Source organism: Hyaena hyaena, unplaced genomic scaffold, assembly GCF_003009895.1.
Source record: "Hyaena hyaena isolate Hyena2069 unplaced genomic scaffold, ASM300989v1 scaffold_386, whole genome shotgun sequence".
Lineage (NCBI taxonomy): Eukaryota > Metazoa > Chordata > Mammalia > Carnivora > Hyaenidae > Hyaena > Hyaena hyaena.
The window spans coordinates 653,858-676,543 of record NW_024081020.1 but is presented as its reverse complement, the minus strand read 5'-3'; the positions used below and the strand labels follow the sequence as shown (position 1 = coordinate 676,543).

The following is a 22,686-nucleotide window of genomic DNA, read 5'->3' as shown; positions in this document are numbered from 1 at the left end:
TACGAGAACATTTCTGTATTATTCACTCTCTGAAACCACATCGAAGGTCCCGTCCAAAATCAGCCCCTGAATGCATTCACTCATTCGACAAGGGTCACCCTGCTGCTGGCCATCCTCACACGCTAGTCCCGTGCTGGGCGGGGGGCATGGACGCTCACGCCAGCGACGCCTGTGGACGCAGGTAGGGCAAGGCGAGGAGGGCGACGGGGGAAGGGCACATGGGTGCCCCCCGGCTTCCTGCACACACTGAGCAAGTGCCATCAGTCTGAAGCATGCCAGGATGAGCGGCTGCCAGCCGACGCATGAGGTCACCGCCCTGGCGCGCCACAAAACAGCTTTCGTTCCTCCTTCTGGGCTCCGGTCAACTCGTGCCAGAGGCGATGCCTGGTGATCTTAATGACAACGGCAGCACAGAAACGGTGCGAGTAAAAGTCACAGCACCCACCATGACTGAGTGAGTGCTTGCCCGGGCACGTGCCACACACACGCCTTAGCCGCACGTACACGTGTTTTCCGTGACACATCGGAGGGCAGACACAAGTCTGGAGGGCCAGTGATGGGGCCTGGCACGGCTTTCCAGGGTTCTGGAACGTCGTGAGCGTGACAGCCTCCCTGGGGTGAAGAGGAGCTTGGGCGTGACGCCGATGAATGGGATGTACGGGCATACGTGCCAAGACGTGTCCGACATTTGCACAGTGTCTCAGTATCTTCAAAGTGATCAATGGCGTTACAAGGTCCTTCAAGGGCAAAAGAGCCACTCAGAGTGCAAGTCTGTCCACTGGATTTTAATGGGGTAAGATGGATGCACAGCTCGTTATGGAGTCAGACTCCCCATTACAGATTCCTGCAAGAAACTGCCCGTTTAGGTTTTGGCAAAGAAAACGTCCGGAACTATGTGCGAAGGATATTAAGATACTCGTCCCCCTTCCCCAAACATGTGTCTTCATACACTTCAACCAAGACACACGGCGACAGACTGAATGCAGAAGCAGACAGGAGAATCCGGCCGTCTCCTAGTAAGCCAGTAAAACATTATTTTTGATGTTTATTTTTGAGAGCCACAGAGAGACAGGGCATGAGCAGGGGAGGGGCAGAGAGAGAGAGGGAGACAGAGAATCCGAAACAGGCTCCAGGCTCTGAGCTGTCAGCACAGAGCCTGAGGCGGGGCTCAAACTCACGAACCGTGAGATCATGACCTGAGCCAAAGTCGGATGCCCAACCGACTGAGCCACCCAGTCACCCCTAGACTTATTATTTTTAATACATGCTGCCAAAGCGAGCACGCGAGTTTGTTATGTTTATATGAATTAATAAATATACACTATTTTTTCTGCTTTCATTTGGAACATGGTCAATATTGGTAGCTAAACCCACATAAACAAAAGCTCACCGGGGGTCCTACATAATGTTTAGGAGTGTGAAGGGGTCCTGGGGCCAAAGCTGAGGCCCCTTACCCGCCTGCGCCCCAGGGCGCACCTCCAGGCCCTTGGACCCTCCAGGCTCCCCCTTCTCGGTCCTGCTGCTAACTGTTGCTTCCTGCTCAGGGCTGTCCCCCTTCCTCGTTAGACTAGTTAGACTAGCTGCGCTCTGAGCCCTTGCTGTTGCTTTCCGCATTCCAGCTACCCTGCCTAGTATTTCCCGCTTGCCCCCACAGGCTCCCTGAAGGCACGGGCCAGGTGACTATGTTTTCCAGTTCTCGGTGCACCCCGATTGCCCAGTAACGAGACTTGCATACAGCAGGCACACAGATGTGGCCACCCAAACTGACCCGGCACCCCTGGGTGAGGGGATTAGGGGATTTTGCCCCAGGGGTGCTCAGGAGACTGTGGGAACTGGTCTTTGAATCATAAACATTCTGAGTCGTCGATGTTTGTTCAATCATTTTATTTATTTTTTTAAAGACTTTGCTTTTTTATTTATTTTTGAGACACAGAGAGACAGCACGAGTGAGGGAGGGGCAGAGAGAGAGGGAGACACAGAATCTGAAACAGGCTCCAGGCTCTGAGCTGTCAGCACAGAGCCCGACTCGGGGCTCGAACCCACGAACCGTGAGATCGTGACCTGAGCCAAAGTTGGACGCTCAACCGACTGAGCCCCCCAGGCGCCCCTGTTCAATCATTTTAAACCAGTGATGATCGTTACAGTGTTTGGGTCCAACCTTTTCCAACGAAAAGGTTTCCTTTTTGGAATTACCTCCTTGCTTGACTTCAATCCTTGCTCAATTCTACAGCGTGGCTCACCCTCCAGTCTGCTAGGATCCCCTTAATGAGTTCATTTGGTAGTCACGGCTTGTAGATTTGGAAGCTATCTGGGATTCTCAGGTTCTTGATGCTGTAGAAAACGAAGAAGCCTGTGTTCACCCCGAGAGACACCTGGGGATCCAGACACTGAGAGCTTCACATGGCTGCCCCAGGCCACTGCGCCAGTAAGTGGCAGATCAGAGGTATGGCAGCATAATATACTCTAAAGCAAGGGCACCCAGGGGTCCCCCGGTGGCGTCATTAAGTCTCACATACCGCAAGAGCATCCGAAAACATCATTCACTCCTTTAACACAGTAATAAGAACTGACATTCAGAATAAAGACAAAGTTGTTACCAAAAACACTAAACAAATCCATTCTGTTTAAGGAGGAATAGCAGAGCAAGGCAGATTTAAAGTTTTCTATCTAAAATTCTTCTAAAAGACAACAAAATCTCAGCCTTCTGGAAATTACGTCAATTTTTCCAGGGTTCGAGACAGCTAAGGTGTTACTGTACTATTTTCACTTATAGTTTATAAAGAGTCTGTGATGATAATCTCATGAATTCCTGCAGCACCTGGGTGGCTCAGTGGGGTAAGTGTCTGACTTCAGCTCAGGTCAGGATCTCGCGGTTCGTGAGTTTGAGCCTCGCGTCGGGCTCTGTGCTGACAGCTCTGAGCCTGGAGCCTGCTTCGGATTCTGTGTCTCCCCCCCTCTCAAAAATAAACAAACATTAAAAAATTTTAATCTCATGAACTCTATTTCCTAAAACGTCATTTGGCTATTTTTATATCATGGTTTAAAGATTAAAAAAACAAACAAACCTGCTTGAAAGAAGAAAATAAGGTGTGACAGACTTGAACCTGTATTTGACTACTCTTCTGATTACTCCTGTAATGTGAACAAAATGTTACCAAACTAACCAGGCCTGGCACTGTGAGTACCTTACATTCTTGTATTCGGTATTCAACATTGCCTGACTCTTAAGTAATACACCACAACATTGGACTTGACCCAAACCTTACATTACCTCCAAGAAGCAGAATAAAAAATAATGGACTTTGAGTTTTGCCCATGAGGGACGGTGGCTTATTTTAATTTTAAATTGCACACAGACTAGTAACACTGACCAACTGAACTGTTTCAGAATGTGCCGGTAAAGTCTTGACAGAGAACAATTAAGTGGCACCACGTGGGACAAAACTCAGCTGCAGCCTGGTGGTGCTGCAAGAACCCCGTGTCCGGGGCCTTGAACTAGGAAGTGGGGTTAGAAGCACAGCTGCCCAGGACAAGGAGGGAAATAAAAGACATGATCACAGGTCTGGGTAGAGAATTTTTTTTTTAACTGTTATTTCTCCCCCCCACCCCGATTTTATTTATTTATTCACTTATTTATTTTTGACTTTATTTATTGTGTAATTTACATCCAAGTTAGCATCGAGTGCAACAATGACTTCAGGAGTAGGTTCCTTAATGCCCCTTCCCCATTTAGCCCACCCCCCCCACTCCCTTCAGCAACCATCTGTTCTCTGTATTTGAGTCTCTCATGTTTTGTTCCTTCCCTGTTTTTATACTCTTTTTTGCTTCCCTCCCCTTATGTTCATTTGTTTAGTATCTTAAATTCCTCACATGAGTGACTTCAGATCATATTTGTCTTTCTCTGACTAATTTCGCTTAGCATAATACCCTCCAGTTCCATCCATGTAGTTGCAAATGGCAAGATTTCATTCTTTTTGATGGCCGAGTAACACTCCATTGCATATATAAAGCACATCTTCATTATCCATTTATCCATCGATTGACATGTGGGCTCTTCTCATACTTTGGTTATCATTGATAGCGCTGCTATCAACACTGGGTGCATGTGCCCCTTTGAAACAGCACACCTGTATCCCTTAGGTAAGTACCTAGTAGTGCAATTGCTGGGTCTTAAGATAGTTCTATTTTTAATTTTTTGAGGAGCCTCCATGCTGTTTTCCAGGGTGGCTGCATGCATTTGCGTTCCCACCAGCAGTGCAAGAGAGATCCTCCTTCTCCGCATCATCGCCAACATCTGCTGTTGCCTGAATTGTTAATGTTAGCCATTCTGACAGGTGTGTGGTGTTATCTCATTGTGGTTATGATTTGTATTTCCCTGGTGACGAGTGATGTTGAGCACTGTTAATGTGTCTGCTGGCCACCTGCATGTCTTCTTTGGAGAAGTGTCTATTCATGTCTTTTGCCCATTTCTTTACTGGATGATTTGTTTTTTGGGTGTCGAGTTTGAGAAGTTACTTATAGATTTTGGATACTACCTCTTTATCTGATATATCATTCGCAAATATCTTCTCCCATTCTGTCGGGTGCTTTTTAGTTTTGCTGACTGTTTCCTTCACTGTGCAGAAGCTTTTTATTTTGATGAGGTCCCAACAGTTCATTTTTGCTTTTGTTTCCCTTGCCTCCGGAGATGTGTTGAGTAAGAAGTTGCTGCGGCCGAGGTCAAAGAGGTTTTTGCTTGCTTTCTCTTCTAGGATTTTGATGGCTTCCTGTCTTATATTTAGGTCTTTCATCCATTTTGAGTTTATTTTTGTGTGTGGTGTAAGAAAGTGGTCCAGGTTCATTCTTCTGCAAGTCGTTTTCCCAGCACCACTTGCTGAAGAAACAGTCTTTATTCCACTGGATATTCTTTCCTGCTTTGTCAGAGATGAGTTGGCCATATGTTTGTGGGTCCATTTCTGGCTTCTCTATTCTGTACCACTGATCTGTGTGTCTGTTTTTATGCCATAACCATACTGATGATGACAGCTTTGCAATACATCTTGAAGTCCAGGATTGTGATGCCTCCTGCTTAGGTTTTCTTTTTCAAGATTGCTTTGGCTTATTTGGGGTCTTTTCTGGTTCCACACAAATTTTAGGACTGTTTGTTCTGGCTCTGTGAAGAATGCTGGCATTATTTTGTTAGGGATTGCATCGAATATGTAGATTGCTTTGGGTAATGTCGACATTTTAACAATGTTTCTTCTTCCAATTCAGAAGCATGGAATATTTTTCCATCTTTTTCTGTCTTCTTAAATTTCTTTCATAAGCTTTCTATAGTTTTCGGTGTATAGATTTTTCACCACTTTGGTTAGATTTATTCCTAGGTATTTATTCCTAGATATTTCATGGTTTTTGGTTTATTATTTCTTAAATTAGGAGCTATTACATTCTTCTACACCAATAATACCACAAACAAGGTAACTTGAGTCTGTATAAATCTTTCAGCACCGCCCCCTCCCACCCCAGGGTCCTCATAACTCTGTTATTGTGAGCTTGGGACACTTCCCAACTATTTCCAGGTAAATCCTAAATGATACCTAGGAGCAAAATGTAGGGCACACCAGAAGCTGGGAAGACACTAACCCGTGGCATGGGAAACAGCACAAACAAGGTGGAGATATGACTGTGTCGTTCTTTTAAAAACTTATTTACTGAAAGGAAGTCTGTAATTTATAACTGACAGGGATGCTCACGCAAGGCTACCATCAGAGTAGGGTGAGGGCGCCCCATTAATGCTCCCGGCCCCCACCGGGAGGGACGGCAGTGTTCCTATATCCACGGCACCAGAGAAGTCATTGGAAATGGCCTCATTCCTCCGATCCCTGACCTCCAAAGAGGGGGTGAACCCCAAGGGGGCCCAAGGTGGTAACAGCAGAACTTCTAGGTACTCACACTTTCTTCTTCTGCAAAGAATAACTTGTAAGCTGTGCCAACAGGTACGCTGCACACGGGCACGCTGTGGGGGCATGTGCCTGAGGCTGCCGGGCCGCCAGGCAACAAGGAGGCACTGCAGCCTTTAAAAAGGCATTCCTAAGCCGCTAACCGTATCACAGCCAACTTCCCAGGTGCCGCAGCGTCTGTGTGCCTCAATCACAGACAGGGCAGAGTGGGGACAGATGCGCCCAAAGCACAGGTCGTGGGATACGGGGAGGCTGACTCGCCGGACCGTGGCTACGCAAGGAGGCAGCATGTGAGCCTTTGGTGGACAGAAAAATGATGAGAGAGCCAGGCCCACTTCTACGTGACAAGTGGTGGTGGTGAAAAAAAACCCTTCAAGATACAATAAGGAACCAAGTTTCAGCACGACAGCTGCCAAGACGACGAGAGAAGCAGGCCCTTCTGGGACACAGGAGATGGCTCTTCCCAAATAACCAGGACCCCGACAAAGTAGAGAGAACAGAGAGAGACTGCGGAAACTGTAAGCCTGGAGACTGTTGCCCCAAGAGGTCCCCTCCCCCCAAAGGTACACACACTCTCGAGCTGTCAACCACTTCGTGGTCACTCACGGAATGTTTGCTAAGCAGCTGGAGCGGCTGGATTTCCAAGGAGAGAGGCCGCAGTGTAACCACAGCACCTCTGTGGGCGCTCATGCGGCCCTTCTCAAAGGCACGGCGCACAGGTCTCAAGAGGGTCTAAGAAAACACAGAAGTTGTGAGCCCACAGACACGAGAAGCTCATTCAATGGAAACAAACCAGCAATCTCGCTCAGAGGAGAGCCCGACCTTCAGCTATGACGTCATCTTGTCCTTCCAACGAGTCTATTCTTAGTACAAGGTGAGCCAGAATAAAGTGGGATTCAGTTATTAACAACATGGAGTAAATGTGGGATTCTTCATTAACGGGTGCTAAGTCCCACTGGGCTCTATTTTTTTTTTTTAATTTTTTTTTTTTTTTTTTAATTTCTAGGAGACAGAGAGAGAGAGACAGAGTGAGCAAGGGGCGGTCAGAGAGAGAGGGAGTCACAGACTGAAACAGGCTCCAGGCTCCGAGCTGGCAGTCAGCACAGAGCCCGACGCGGGGCTCGAACCCACGAACCGCGAGATCATGACCTAAGCGAAAGTTGGACGCTTAACCGACTAAGCCACCCAGGCGCCCCAAACTGGGCTCTATTTAAAAAAAAATTTTTTTAAATGTTTTATTTACTTTTGAGAGAGAGACAGCATGAGCAGGGGAGGGGCAGAGAGAGAGGGAATCCGAAGCAGGCTCCAGGCCCTGAACTGTCAGCACAGAGCCCGACGCGGGGCTCCAACCCATAAACTGTGAGATCATGACCTGAGCTGAAGTTGGACGCTTAACCGACTGAGAGCCCCCAGGCGCCCCAACTGAGCTCTACTTCTTATATGATGAAGCGAGGCAGGTGGCAGGTTCCCTCCACTAGAAAACAAACATTCAGCATTACTCTTTTGTTTTTGAAAAAGGAAGTCCATGTGCCATTTCTGAAATGACCCTTCTTTCCCCCTGCTGCCTGCGTCCTCTGTCCTCGATCCCATCTGCAGGTCCAGAACGTTCTGCCACCACCAGTGCCTCTCCCAGCACCACCACCCAAGTCTTAGCTCCTACAGCCTTAAAAGAAGGCACAGTATCTGTTAAACTAAGTCCTTTCACCTTGTCCTGTTCCATGCTCTGACTATTCATGGCCCTTTCTTTTTTTGTAAATATTTTTGAGAGAGCGAGTGTGTGAGCAAGTGAAAGCTGGGGAGAAGAGGGGAGGGGATGGAGGATACGATGTAGGCTCTGCACTGACAGCAGAGAGCCTGATGCAGGGCTTGAACTGACGAGATCATGACCTGAGCTGAAGTCGAATGTTCAGCCAACTGAGCCACCCAGGTGCCCTATTCCATCTGGGAAGAACAGAAGTCTTTGCAATATTGAGTCTTCCAATCCATAGACATGGAATATTTCTCTACTTAAGTTTTCCTTAAATGTCTTTCAATTAAGTTTTAAATCCTCTCTTTGAATGTGCTGCACATTTTTTAGAAACGCTCCTTGGTATCTGTTAGGTTCTGATGCCTGTGAATGGTATCTTTGAAAAGATTTAATTTTCTTTTTTTATATTTTTTTTTACATTTTTTTAAATTTTTTTTTTTATTTCTAGGAGAGAGAGAGACAGCATGAGCAAGGGAGGGTCAGATAGAGGGAGTCACAGAATCTGAAACAGGCTCCAGGCTCTGAACTGGCAGTCAGCACAGAGCCAGACGCGGGGCTCAAACCCACGAACCCCGAGATCATGACCTAAGTGAAAGTCGGACACTTAACCGACTAAGCCACCCAGGCGCCCCGAAAAGATTTAATTTTCTAACTGCTGTTGTGACACACAACAAATGTTTTGGGGGATTACTTCTGTATCTAGCTACTTTGCTTAACTCTTTTAACGAACTCTGTTGAGTCTAATAAAGTCACCTGTAAATCCCTTTGGTTTTCTGTGTGTGCCATCCTTTTATCTGCAAAGACCGAGGTGTTCTTTTCCTCACCTGAGACATGTGCCGGGATGCAGGGAGAGCGAAGCTCCCACCAGACCCCGCTGGGCCTGACGGAGCCACCAGGCGTCTGTGTGTGCCATGGACCAGGTGAAGAAGGTGACCTAGAGACCTGGCGCCGCCCCAATCCCTATCTCATCAGAGACCTGTTGGACTGGGTACGTGGACCCTAAGATGCACAGGAAATGTAAGGGATCAACACTAACCATGATCCTCTTGGGGAAGAGTAACAGGGTGGGGGGCTCGTGGCTCCAGAAACGGAGACTTACTGTGAAGCTTTATTATTAATGAAAACAGCCAAGCCACGGAGAACAGAGCCCACAGACAGGCGTGTGCATCACAGACTCTTGATTTGTGACAGAACTGTACTGCACAAGGGTGAAGAAAAGTCAGTCTTAAAATTTTAAATACATGGGACAGGGAGGCACCCAGGGACAGGGAAGGGAGGGAAGGGAGAAAGGGAGGAAGGAAGGAAAGAAGAAACTGGGTCACGTTATATATAAAAACAAAAAAGTAAGCTCCTAGTGGGTTATGACTTAAATTTGAAACACAAAACTCTAATGCTTTTAGAAAATAATACGGAAGAATATCTTGTGTCAAGAAATAAGTGGAAAAGGACTTTTTTTTTTTGGAGTTTGGTTGTCAGACAACGTGACATTAGTTTCAGGCATACGATATGGCGGTTCAACAGCTCTACACGTTACGCTGTGCTCACAAGTGCAGCTGCCATCTGTCACCATGCGCCACTGTTAAGAGCACCATGGCCATACTCCCTATGCCGGATCTTTGATTCCCGGGGCACATTCATTCCATAACTGGGAGCCTGTACGACCATCTCCCCTTCACCCGATTTGTCCATACCCCCCACCTCCTCCCCTCTGGCAACCATCAGCTTGTCCTATTTACAGCTCTCAGTCCGTTTTTTGTTTGGTTTGGTTGGTTTTTGAGAATCTAAATATAAGGGAAATCATATGGTATTTGTATTTTTCTGTCTGACTTATTTCACTGGGTGTTATGCTCTCTAGCTCCATCCATGTGGTTGCAGAGGGCAAGATCTCCTCCTTTTTTATGGTCGAGTGGTATTCCACTGTCTGTATGTGTGCCTGTGTGTGTATGTGTGCATGTATAACATACGTGTGTAATATGTACATGTGTGTGTGTCCTTTATCGATTCAGGTATCAGTGGATACTTAGGTTCCACTCTTCCACATCTCGGTCATTGTAAGTAATGTTGCAATAAACACAGAGGCGCACCTATCTGTTTGAATTAGTGTTTTCATTTTCTTTGGGTAAATACTCACCAGTGGGATACTGGATCTTTCTTTCTTTTCCTCTGTTCTCCTTTCTTCTCCTCTCCTTCCTTCCTCCTCCCCTCCCTCCCTCCCTTTCTTTCTTGGAATCTCAATACTGTCTTCCACAGTGGCTATGCCAATTTAGATTCCCAGCAACAGTGCACAAAGGTTCCTTTCTCTCCACAACCCTGCCAACACTTGCTATTTCTTGTCTTTTTGAGTCTAGCCATTCTGACAGGTGAGAGGTGATCTCTCTTCATACTTCTGACTTGCATTTCCCTGATGAGTGATGTTGAGCATCTTTTCATGTGCCTGTTGGCCTGCTGCACGTCTTTGGAAAAATGTCTATTTAGGACCTCTGCCCATCTTGTAATTGATTATTATTATTTTTTGATGTTGAATTGTATAATCTCTTTATGTATTTTGTATGTTAACCCCTTACAGGGTATATAATTTACAAATACCTTCTTCCATTCAGTAGGTAGCCTTTTTGTTTTGCTGATTGTTTCCTTTCCTGTGCGAAAGCTTTTTATTTTGATGTGGTCCCAATAGTTTATTTTTGCTTTTGTTTCCCTTACCTTAGGAGACATATGTAGAAAAATGTTGCTATGGCCAATAAAGAAATTACTGCCTGTGTCCTCTTCTAGAAGTTTTATGATTTCAGGTCTCACATTTAGAGCTTTAATGCAATTGAGTTTTGTGTTTTTGCATGTAGCTGTCCAATTTTACCAGCACCATTTATTGAAGAGAGTGTCTCTTCCCCATTATATATTCCTGCCTCATCACAGTTGGACCATAAAAGCATGGGTTTATTTCTGGCTCTCTATTCTGTTCCTCTGATCTATGTGTCTATTTTTGTGCCGGTACCATAATGTCTTGAGGACTACAGCTTTGTAGTGTAACTTGAAATCTGCGATTGTGATACCTCCAGTTCCGTTATTCTTTCTCAAGATTGTTTTGGCTATTCAGAGGCTTTTGTGGTTCCATATAAATGTTAGTATTATTTATTCTAGTTCTGTGAAAAATGCTATTAGTATGTAGTCTGGGATTGCACTGAATCTGTAGACTGCTTTCAGTAGTATAAACATTTTAACACTGTTAACTTACTTTTAGTTTAATATAATACTTAAATTATTATTATTTTTAAAAAGCACGAGCGTGCACAAGCAGAACAAGGAGAGAGCAGAGAGGCGGGGAGTTGAGGGAGAGAGAGATAATGAATCTCAAGCAGGCTCCACATGCAGCACGGAGCCAGAGGCAGGGCTCGATCCCACGATCCCAGGGATCATGACCCAAGCTGAAACCAAGAGTCAGACACTCAACCAACTAAGCCACCGAAGCGCCCCTCTTTTTGGTGTATTTTTGAATGGAATGGAATTTTTCTTAATCTCTCTTTCTACTGCCTCACTATCAGTGTATAGAAATGCAACCAGTTTCCGGGTATTAGTTTTGTAGCCTAGAACTTTACTGAATTCACTGATTACTTTTTTTTTATTTTTTTAAATGTTTTATTTATTTCTAGGAGGGAGGGAGAGGGAGAGAGAGAGAGAGAGAGAGAGAGAGAGAGAGAGGGAGGGAGGGAGGGAGAGACAGCGTGAGCAGGGGAGGGTCAGAGAGAGAGGGAGACACAGACTCTGAAACAGGCTCCAGGCTCTGAGCTGGCAGTCAGCACAGAGCCCGATGAGGGGCTCGAACCCACGAACCGCGAGATCATGACCTAAGTGAAAGTCGGACGCTTAACTGACTAAGCCACCCAGGCGCCCCTTCACTGATTACTTCTAATAGTTTTTTTTTTTTTTTTTTTGGTGGGGTCTTTAAGGGTTTTCTATCTATAGTAACATGTCATCTGTAAACCATGACAGTTTAATGTGCTCCCTCCAGTATTAAGCCTCTTATTTGTTTTCTTGTCTGATTGCTATGGCCAGGACTTTCAGTACTATGTCGAATAAAAGTGGCAAGGGTGGACATCCTGTCTTCTAGAGGAAAAGCTCTCAGTTTTTCATCATTGATGATGTTACACAGGAGTTTATTCATTTAAAAAATTTTAACGTTTTTAAATTTATTTCTGAGAGAGAGACACAGTGTGAGCAAGGGAGGGTCAGAGAGAGAGGGAGACACAGAATCTGAAACAGGCTCCAGGCTCTGAGCTAGCTGTCAGCACAGAGCCTGACACAGGGCTCGAACCCACGAACCAGGAGATCATGACTTGAGCCAAAGTCGGCCGCCCAACCGACTGAGGAACCCAGACGCCCCTAGGAGTTTATTTCTTTTTTTATTTTTTTAAAAAATTGTTGATTGTCAAGTTGGTTTCCATATAACAACCAGTGCTCATCCCTAGGAGTTTATTTTTGACGTATGTTTTTTTCTTTATTATGTTGAGGTATGTTCCCTCTAAACCCACTTTGTTGAGAGTTTTTATCATGGAAAGATGTTGAATTTTGTCATAGGCTTTTTCTGCAGCTACTGAGATGCTCATATGACTTTTAACCTTTGTTTTGTTGATGTGGCGTATCCCACGGATCTGCAATGTTGAACTACGCCTGTGTCCCTGGAATAAATCCCACTTGATCACAGTAATGGTTTTTTTCACGTGTTGTATGTGGTTTACTAATACTTTGCCAAAGACTTTTGCATCCATGTTTGTCAGGGATACTGGCCTGTAGTTTTCTTCTTCAGTGATGTCTTTGCCTGGTTTTGGTACCGGGGTAATGCTGGCCTGGTACAATGTATGTGGAAGCTTTCCTTATCGCTTCTATTTTTTGGAATAATTTAAGAAGAGCTACTAACTCTTTAAATGTTTGGAAGACTTCATCTGTGGATTCATCTGGTCTTGCACTTTTATTTTTGGTAGTATGCTTTTTTTGTGGGGGGAGTAAATTTTTTTGGGGGGGAGGTTTGTTTTGTTTTGTTTTTTGCTTACTGATTCACTTTCATTACTAACAATTGGTATATTCAGATTTCCTATTTATTCTATATTCAGCTTTAGAAGACATGTTTTTAGGAATTTACTCATTTCTTCTAGGTTATCTAATTTACTGACATACAATTTTTTGTGGTAGTCTCTGTCTTCTAATCTTTTGGATCTCTGTGGTGTGGACTGCTACTTCTCTTTCATTTCTGATTTTATTTACTTGGGTCCAAGAAAAACTTAAGACATAAAAAATAATGATCGCTAAAAGATTCATAAATTACACATTTAAGAGTCGACATTTTTTCTTCATCACGACACCGCCAAGAGGCAGGCCACAGAGCAGGGAGCCCTGTGCACACATCTAGCCGATGGCCTCCTGCCCTGTGAGCTGGGCTCTGCACTGCTGGGCACTTATTCTTGAACCCCAGGCAGGTGCAGCACAAAAGAGGTAAGAGAACGCTCCCATCAGCACCAACAGCCCAAACTGGAAACGACCTGAATGTTCATCAGCAGCGGATATTCTACACTCTTCTGAAATCACAGAGACGACTGAGTCCTATACAATATAAATACATCTTGTAAAACACTGTTGAGTGAAAGAGCTGAGATAAAAAGGATATATTCAGTATGATTTCATGTTTATAAAGTATAGGAATAGGCATCTTTCAACCCATTTGGGACCTCAGGGGGGGCTGTGGGGCACCTGGCGTGGGTGGTGGTTACTTAGGTATTTGCTTTCGTACTTCATCACACTTGGTTTTATGAGCTTCTGTACAGGAGTTGGATTTCAAACTACAAAGGCTACAGAATTAGTGCATACAGCAAACACACAACAACAACAACCCTCAAGAGCACCTCAGAACACAGGGAGATGAGTCTCCTTCCTCCATACCCATCCTCTGCCTCCATCCTTCCTCCCAAAGGCAGCTCACGTCACCAGGGTGAGTCCCACAGAGCCGCCCCGCACGAGCACTCCGGGGCACATACACATGTCAGTCTCTTACACGATGGCGTTAGATGAACCACACTGACAACCTCCAAATTAACGATGATCTACCTGGGACTGGAACACACACACACACACACACACACACACACAATCCCAACACATTCTCTAACATTCACAGTATTTATGCTGGAGAACTTAAGTTCTGGATAGATTTTTTTTTAATTGAAAAAATTTCCTAATCAAAATGAAGTTCAAAGTGACTTCTTTATGTTTTTCTATAATAGCAAGTTTCTTCCTTTCCTTTTCTCTCAGTGATTGGCAATATGATCCCAAATGTGTAACAGAAAAATGGTAGTATGACATGTTTACCAGATCAAAAACATTTGCTGTGAAGCAATCAGGACACAGAAGCTAAGGCCCCAGAGTAGGCCCCAACTTTGATCATGGAGTCTGTATCATCACATCAGACGTGCCAGGCACTGAACTAGGCTTTGACAACACAAATGTAAATTAAGACATGATACCTAATCTAAAAGAAACGAGTGAAGCACGTGAGAAGTGCCATGACTGACAGACCTGAGGTGCTACGGGGACGCTCGGGGATGGATGTCGGGGACGCGGGTTCTGGAAAGGTCTTCCCCGGCAGTACCGGACTTTGGCCCTGGGAACACAGTGGGAGACACGTCCGTTCTGGAGCTGAGGCTGCTGGGGAGGGACTGAGGCCTCTCTCAGTGGGGAGGAGTGGACCTCTCGTGTGTCCACTTCTCAGATCAGACGGCCTTGAAGATACAGGAAAAAATAAATAGGGTACACTTGCCTAGAAAATCCATTTCTCCCAGGAAGAACCTTAAACAAGCAGAACACTGCTTACATTTTATAAACCCTAAATTAATCACACAGGATCCTTAATCACAAGTTTTCACAGAGGAAGGGCTCTGTCTTATTCTCCGTGTTCTCCTCAGTATCTAAAACCGGACAGGCACCTATGGGACCTCACCTATTCGGTGAACGAATACAGCGCCCACAGAAACACGCTGGGGCCGCTTAACGGAGAGGCGCCTTAACTTAAGACATACTCGTGTTGAAATAATACCACGTGTATCCGAGCAGAATGCAAACCTTACATACATTTTGAAGACAAAATCAAGGTCTTCAGAGAATCTGCCCAGAACAGGCATTTCAGGACTTGGGCTTCTCAGAGGCGCTTTGGCAGAAGCCCCTGAAATTACTGGGAGCAGACAGGTCTGACTCACTGAGGGCTGTCACAGACGAGCAGCACAGCCTGGCCCAGGCCTGAGAACAGTGTCTTCACAAGTGACAGAGGGACTCAAACTAACATGCCAGAGGCAGGAAGACCTACGTCACATGACAAGGGCCGCATCCAGTCTAGAGCCAACCTGTCCCCCGTGAGGCGATCCGGACACGGCGCTCTGGTCCCTCAGGGCTGCCTGGCTGGCGGGGGCCGTTCCTGGTAATGGGCCCTCTCCTGCTCCAGAACACCCCAACCTTCACAGCTCAGAAGCATGACAGACACAGCTGCGTGACACGTTCCCTTCCATGGAGAGGGACTTCAAACCCTGCCCCTTAGCACCTGCCTCGTTTCAAACAGAGTTAATCCTCTCAATCCGTTCCTACCTTGATTATTTTCAAAATTATAATAGATCTTTCCCGATGTCAAAGTGCCAGGCTCACCATCCACCGATCCTAATGCATACACTTTCCATACCTACGTCCCCAACTCAAGCTGTGGCTTTCGCTTGATGGTTCTTCCTTTCTTTCCTCGTAATCCTTAAAATGTGCTCGACCCACAGTCAATAGTGTCTTAGTCAGGATGAGATACGGCGGTTTGGTTTCACTTGCTTATGGCCAGGCTCCTCGACGGTGCTACTTCCTTCAAATACAGACAATGTGCACCCCTCGCACCCCGCGTCCACACCACCTTGCACAAAAGAGGTCACCACTGGTAACTAGAAGCAGACAAGACTCTGAAGACCCACGTCTCTACGCGGAGTGTTCACCTGTCCACGGGCGCTGGGTGCTGCCTGCCTGCACCCGCCTTGTGCTGGGCGGTCCTTCCGGGAGAACCCACTGAGAGGCTCCGAGCGCTCCCTCCTGTTCCATGTACGCCGAGCCCACCCTCCCCCTCTCCCTCCCTGGGTGGGATTCCGGGGCTCACACAAAATGAAAGCACCGCCTGCCAAGCTAACTGGGATGAGCCTGGGAACACAAGACTGGCCAACCTGCTTCTACGTTACACTCTCGCTTTAAACAAGTTTTGTTAAGAGACGATCTGTAGCTCAAACCCCATTCATGAACGTTCCCTTTCAGATGCCGGTCCTGCGGTTCATCCGGCTCTGTTACGCACATTCACCGTGTTTCTACTCCTCCCTCCTGAAGGCGCACGTCTGCTGACCTCCGGGCAAGTCTGGGGTGCAAGTCTACTGAGGACTGCAGGGCTGGTTAGGTCCCACAGCCAAGTTCCCCAACAGGCCCCTCCTCAGACATGTGAAATCCCCTCTCCCTGTCGCTTCGTCTACACTGGCACACAGAGGGAGTCCCACCACCGATCCCCAATCCACCACCCTTTTTCAGGAAATTAGAGCCTAACTCCACGAGGCAGATCTCTCCTTTTGGAAAGCAGTGGCTGGAGCCGGGGTGTAGTCCCTTCACCCCTGGAGGCTCTTGGCCTCCCAGAACTGGCAGCCTCCACCACGGAGTGGGTGGGGAAGGCAGGCAGTGAGGACAGCTCAAAGCGGCAGGCCGGGCTGAGGTTAAGACAGAGGCCACGAGAGACCAGAGTCCTCGGGAAAGCTCTTAATTAAGGCAGGTCGATTTTTCAGTGAAGGAAGTCACACGGGGGACAAACTGGCTCCTTGACTAGACTTTATCCAGATAAGAACATGGTGAGCTCATGACATTATTCCAAGCCTTGTGTTCCTGAAGCTTCTAAAGCCACTGTGGACACACATGTGCATCTAGGAATGTGTCCCCACCTCCTGCTAATACACACAAGGAATGTAAGAGACACTAGCTGAATCCAGAGCCTGGGTTTTGTTTTTTTCTTTCTTTTCTTTCCTTTTTTTTCATAGGCAAAGATGAAGACAAGTCAAACTGTTAGGGATATAGACATAAATCCAAAGCTGTGTTTTATTGACACAAGGCCGTATTCCCCGCTTGTGAATTTAGTTCTGAAGTCCCTTGTGGGGAAGGAAATAAGGCACTTACCAACAGTACAGATTAGTAAATGTTCAACACCTCTGGTTACGTCCCTTCATCTCCCACGTGGACTAGCATTTCTGATGAAATACTGAATAATGTCACTGCATCTAGTGACCAGGGGCTCTAGCACACAGTAGCTCGCTCATCGAAAGCACACGGGCAGGCGTCGTTTCAGGAAAAGTCACTGCTTTTATTACATTTCACAAAGAGACCGCCAAAGAAGCTTCTAGAACTTTTAATCTGTTTACGGCAGACAGAACAGGGTAGAACTGTGAGCAGGGCATACTGAAAAAATGTACAGATTTGTTTTCAGCTTTGATTTTACGTTCTCGACTTCCTTTCTCTGTGTCTCAAGTTGATTAAGAACGGATCTTTGTGACGACGAGCAGCCTGCTGAGGCACTCCGGGCTCTTCGCACGTGATGTCTGGCCCAGAGCTGCAGCAGCAATAGTCAACAAAGGACATGCTGCACAAGCCTGGAGGGCCTGTGTGCTGGGACGTGTACAGAGTGAGCCCTGGGAGTCACATACAGGAAACCAGGAAATGGAGGACCATGTGCATGTGTGCGTACACATCCACGCCCCAGGGAGGTGATGCATATAGAAAGCGGTGCCGGACCCCTCAAGTGCCACTCCCGGGAGCTGCTATCCCCGTCTCTGCACATGGCGACCACCCCTCCCCTCCAGGATCAGTACGTACTGATTAGTGCTCGTACTCTCCCTGTTCTGGGTTCCAGTCTTCATGTCACCGGGCCATCAGCTGACATTTGCCAGCAGCACTAGGGCTACCAGCCAACAAAGGCGGGTGGCAGCTCTTCCGGTCCCCAAGGGCCAGTGATGGCGGGGGGAGTGGCGGACACCCTCCTGGGGACCGGACAGGCCTTCCCTGGGGCCTTCCTGCTGGGCTCTGGCACAGGACTCGGCCTCACCGCTGCAATGGGGCGGCTGTTTGGGGAGCAACGCAGAGGCCGAGAGAGGGCACAGCCTCCCCCACCTCTGCCGTAGCCCCGGTAACAGGTGCTCCACAAATGGGCCACACAAGCCAATGACACCGAAAAGACCAAACTCCAGACGTTCCTAACCTGGGATTTGCACGCTTCTGTGCGGGGCGACCCTCAGGCCTGGCTGGACGGGACGCCGAGTGCGGGGCCAAGAGAGTAGTCTGCGGTGTAGACTAAACGGAAAGCTTCTACGCTGATGCCGGTCACGTTACCGTCTCAAGTAGTACACACACTATAAAGAGAAGAATTTTAATGTGGAACCTGGAGACAGTGAGACAGAAAAGCCGGGGTGCTGCTACGGGGGGAAGGCAGGCCCGTGGCAGGTCTGTCCACCGCGCCTGCTGGCGTGACCGGCCGCCGGCCTGGTCCCACATCTGTGACACCGGAGGGTAATCTGGATGATGCGTAGTACCACACGGCCACCCACGCCCACGCCTCCTCAGGTGTGTGCCCCTTGATGGCAAGGTGGCAGGGGTAATTAGCAGTGACACACGGCGCCACAATGCGTCCCTCCCCCATGTCTGGGCACCAGTGATGCCACAGCGGGGCCAGCGCGAGCCCAGATGGGGCCTGGGATAAAGCCCACAGCCGGGGCCAAAGGCCAGCTTCTCCCATTTCTCCAAGAATCGCTCCAGCGGTGGCTCAGCAACCGCCCAAAGCCAACCACGAGGTGAGGTGACCCACCTGGAGCGCTTCACGCCCTCGCTCTTCTTCTTCTTAACGTTTACTTATTTTTTTAGTAATCTCTACACCCGACACGGGCTTGAGTTCACAACCCTGAAATCAAGAGCCGCACCCTCCTCCGGCTGACCCAGCTGGGTGCCCCCGCTCTCCTCGGTAAGGCGAGGCTGTGTGCAGGGAAACGTGGCCACGGGCTGCACCCCGCCTGCCACTTCACGGAAGTGCCTGACTGCATCCCGCTCCCCAAATCGCATACGCGCTCTAATGACGCTGAGGGCGCTGCCCATAGAGGCGACCAAAAGGCTCATCTGTCCCTTGGAGAAGGACGTGCCGCCTAAGAAGCTGATGTTCCTATTACCGGTTCGAGCAGGGCACGCCCTGGTGCCTGCTGCGGGCTGAAGACGCCAGCCTGCCCTCCCCACAGCTCCGGTCCCACGTCGCACGGGAGACGGAGAGGATGCTTCAAATCACATGCACGTCCTTCCGTCCAATGGGCAGAATGTGCCGGATAAAATCCGCTGGGTTGTCCCAGGGCCTGGGAAGAAGAGCCTTCCAACCAGGACCCGAGAACCTTCTGGGCTAAGTAGCCCAGACGAGAGGTCCAGAGGGCAGCTTCGAGCTCACCGTCTTTGAGGCAGGACAGGCAGGACGTGATGGGACAGCACAGGGGGACACGCTCCTCACGACTGACCTGAGTGGGCTGTGGGGACAGCAGCACACGGGCAATCCCTGCAGCGCACAGGGCCATGTCCCCAGCGGCCCCCGAGGGTCCCTGCCTGGCAGGAACTTCCCTCTCCTGTCTCCCAGGGACCCTCGCCCTCAACCGCTCTGTTTGCAACGACAAGATTTCCCACAAAGCGAACAGCACGCTGGCGGAGCCACCCCTGAAACTGCTTGTCTGGACGCCCAGAGTTCGCGTGGGATGCAGGTGGGATGCGACCCCAAGCTGGAGCCGCGGAAGGACTTGGTGATCTGAGGGGGGGGGCATGTGGCCAAACCTCCTCACCTAGTTCTCGAGAGTCGGCGTTTCTGTACAAAGTACTTTCAAAGACGACTCCTTTACAGTCCTGGTTTTACAATCAGATCAAAACCACTTACGCTCGTGGCATTTTGAGGTCGTCACCTTGCTTTGAACTTAGGTCCCTTCACTTGGCAGAAACTGAGCGGGCATGCCCGGGTTGGAATCTCAGCTCTGTTACTACCTTACTGACTTCAGGGCCTCAGTTTCCTCAATGGGAAAATGGGGATAACCGTCCCCAACGATGCACTGGATTGTTGTGAACTAACTAGCACACGTCATGTGCTCAGAGCAAGGCCTGAAATAGAGCATGTCCTTAATCTGGGCTGCTGGTTTTTGTTTTTGCTAATGAGGTGCAGTTAGCTTCTACCACTCAGTCTTGTTTATGCTCTTACGCTTAAAAAATGACTGTTACGGAAGCAACGTTCTTCATCCTCCCCAGGCATCCCGAGCAGGCCACTAATGCACTGCACTCGGCAACTAAATCTGTACCTGACAAAAGGCGGGATCTGAATCTGATGGTGTCTGGCTGCGTGGAATTCAATTACACGGTGTCCTGGCAAACCGTGCACAGCGATCGTGCTCTGCGGTTCTGGTTCTTAGAACCGCGGAGCCCCCAGAGTAGCTACTTAAATGCTGTCTGCAAGGGGCTGAGTGAGCCTCAAATCCAATTATGATACATGTGCAGCTGGGTCACAGAGGAGCCACGCTCTTGGACGAACGCAGGGACATCTCAGGACTATCAATTTGTGGCATAATGAGATTTGAATGGGAAAATATCCTTTGAGCGACAGATTTATAAAGGGTTACGGTGGAACGAGATTTTTGGGTGGTGGGTGCTGGAGGCTCACATGGGCGAGAAGAGAAAGAACTGGAAGGTAGCAAGACCAGGGCGGCAGGCCAACTGCTGTGAGCAGTTGTGGCACCTGCTTGAGATTTCTAGGCCTCGGTTTCCACATCTGGGAAACAAGGTTCTTCCTGGCTCCCTGAGACCGTGAAAGGACTCTCCTCTCTAAGACCAGAGGTAGCAGCAGTTCCTACCGGGGGGAGAAGGGGGAATTCACCAGGGTCTCCAGACAGAAACAGGGTCTGCGCAGAACAGCATGATTTTTTCTTTTTCTTTTTTTTTTTTTGGAGTCCAAGAGAGTAACTTATAGGTCAGCACCGTAAGAAGAAACCTACAGAAAGGCAAGGATTCATGGTATGTGGGCGGCTCTGGCTTTTGATTTTGGCCCAGGTCACGATCTCATGGTTTGTGGGACTGAGCCCCACGTCAGCCTCTGTGCTGCCAACACGGAGCCTGCTTGGGATTCTCTCTCTCTCTCTCTCTCTCTCTCTGCCCCCTCCCTTGCTCATTCTCTCTCAAAATAAATAGACATTAAAAAAAAAAAAAGAAAAAAAAGAAAGCCAAGGGCTTGAACCTGTACGCAAGGTCTTTTTCTCTGCATACGACTGACCACTGGTCTTTAAATGAAATTTGAACCAAGCATGAAATGAAACTTGAACTTAATGTTCAATCGCTACCCTATGACGTATTACATATTTTTAAAGGATCCGTTTTCAGAAAAATGATACATATTCACCATAAAAAAAAAACCCCAAACATAAGAGAGGGAAATTCAGATACGCACTCGTGGCATCCCGAGGCGCGTCCACTGGGGGCCTCCCTGTGCACACGCGAGCCGACCGAGAACCACTCTGCACACACCTGCGTTTCCACCTCGCTCCACCCGGTGTCGAGTGTGTCCTGTACGTCAGTGACTAGACCAAGGCCACTTGTGTTTGCACTTTCGCTCACACGTGCTAGAATTCCATGAACTGAGCACTCTTCTCACGGTTTTCCTTTAAAACAATACTACAAGTGATGCTCTAATTTATGATGATTACAGACGGACGACGGAACGCACTGGCCTAGTTTTACTCCCTCCTAAAACCGCACTAAAAAGATGGACAACAGGGCCGCTGAGCTGGCGGGACCCGGGGGGGCCGGGGGGGCGGCCGTGCGGCCCCGGGGCGGCGGAGAGGCACCCGGCGGGCGCGGGCGAGCGCCGAGGCCCGTGACCACGAACCCATGGGTGTCCCTGCAGGCGTCTCCTCCGGAGAGCCCGACGCCGGCTCCTGTCCCAGCGGGGGCTTCGCTTCCGGGGCCGCAGAGCACGTGACGGCCGGCCTCCCACGAAGCGAGAGGCGCCGGAGACAAACAGGTTGTACAAACGAAATCCGCTGAAAGGGCAACGGGGAGCTGGAGAACCAGCGAGAAGTCCCAGGACAAGAAGGAAGGGCGACAGAACCCACGGGTGGGCCTGCGCCTGGGGCCTCCCCCGAGAAGGGGCACACGTGGGGGGAGAGGCCGCGCCGAGCGACCCCCGCCCCCCGGGCCTGGGCAGGCGACCGCAGGGGCGCCGGGCGGCCGCGCAGACGTGCCGCTCGCCGAGGACGCTCGCGATTATGTCACACGATTATGTCACGAGCTTTCGGGGCAAACCAGCCAGGGCGCGCGCTCTGCACGCGGCCGCTCCCGCCGGGGCCCGCCTCCCCCGCCTCCCCCGCGCGCTGCGGCCCTTCCCGGCCGAGAGCCACGCGGGCACGGGGCCGGGCACCCACGGGAGGCCGGGCGCTCCCGTCCACGAGGCTCAGACCCCCCCCCCCCGGGGGCCCCCGCGGCGGTCCCTCCCTCCGGGGTGAGCGCGTGCGGCCACCAGGCGGCGTTCGCGGGACGTCACCGCCCCAAGTCCCGGCCCCGGGAGACGCTTTCCGCGGGACGAGTACGGTGCCCCCCGCTCTCGTGCAGCCGTCCCCCAGGCGGGGGAGACGAGCAAGCAAACCCCAACTCAAAACGCCAACAGACAAAAGAATTTTAGGAAAGAACCGCTCCCCAGTGATGGGCTGGACGTGTAGGCCTATCCACGGAGGAATCCCGGGTGGAGGAGGGAACCCCGGGCGCAGGAGGAGCCCCGGGCGGAGGCGGAATCCCGGGCAGCGGAGGGAACCCCGGGCGGAGGAGGAGGAGCCCCTGGATGAGGAGGAGGAGCCCTGGGAGGAGGAGCCCCGGGCGGAGGAGCCCCTGGAGGAGGAGTCCTGGGCGGAGGAGGAAGAGCCC

The 22,686-nt window shown here is 49.3% G+C and overlaps 1 protein-coding gene across 6 annotated transcripts in view; it reads right to left on the bottom strand.

Moving 5' to 3' along the window:
• The window catches only part of PPP2R5C (protein phosphatase 2 regulatory subunit B'gamma), a 131,363-nt gene that overhangs the window by 49,631 nt on the left and 59,046 nt on the right, over positions 1–22,686 (bottom strand). The gene's annotated exons all lie outside the window — the stretch shown is intronic.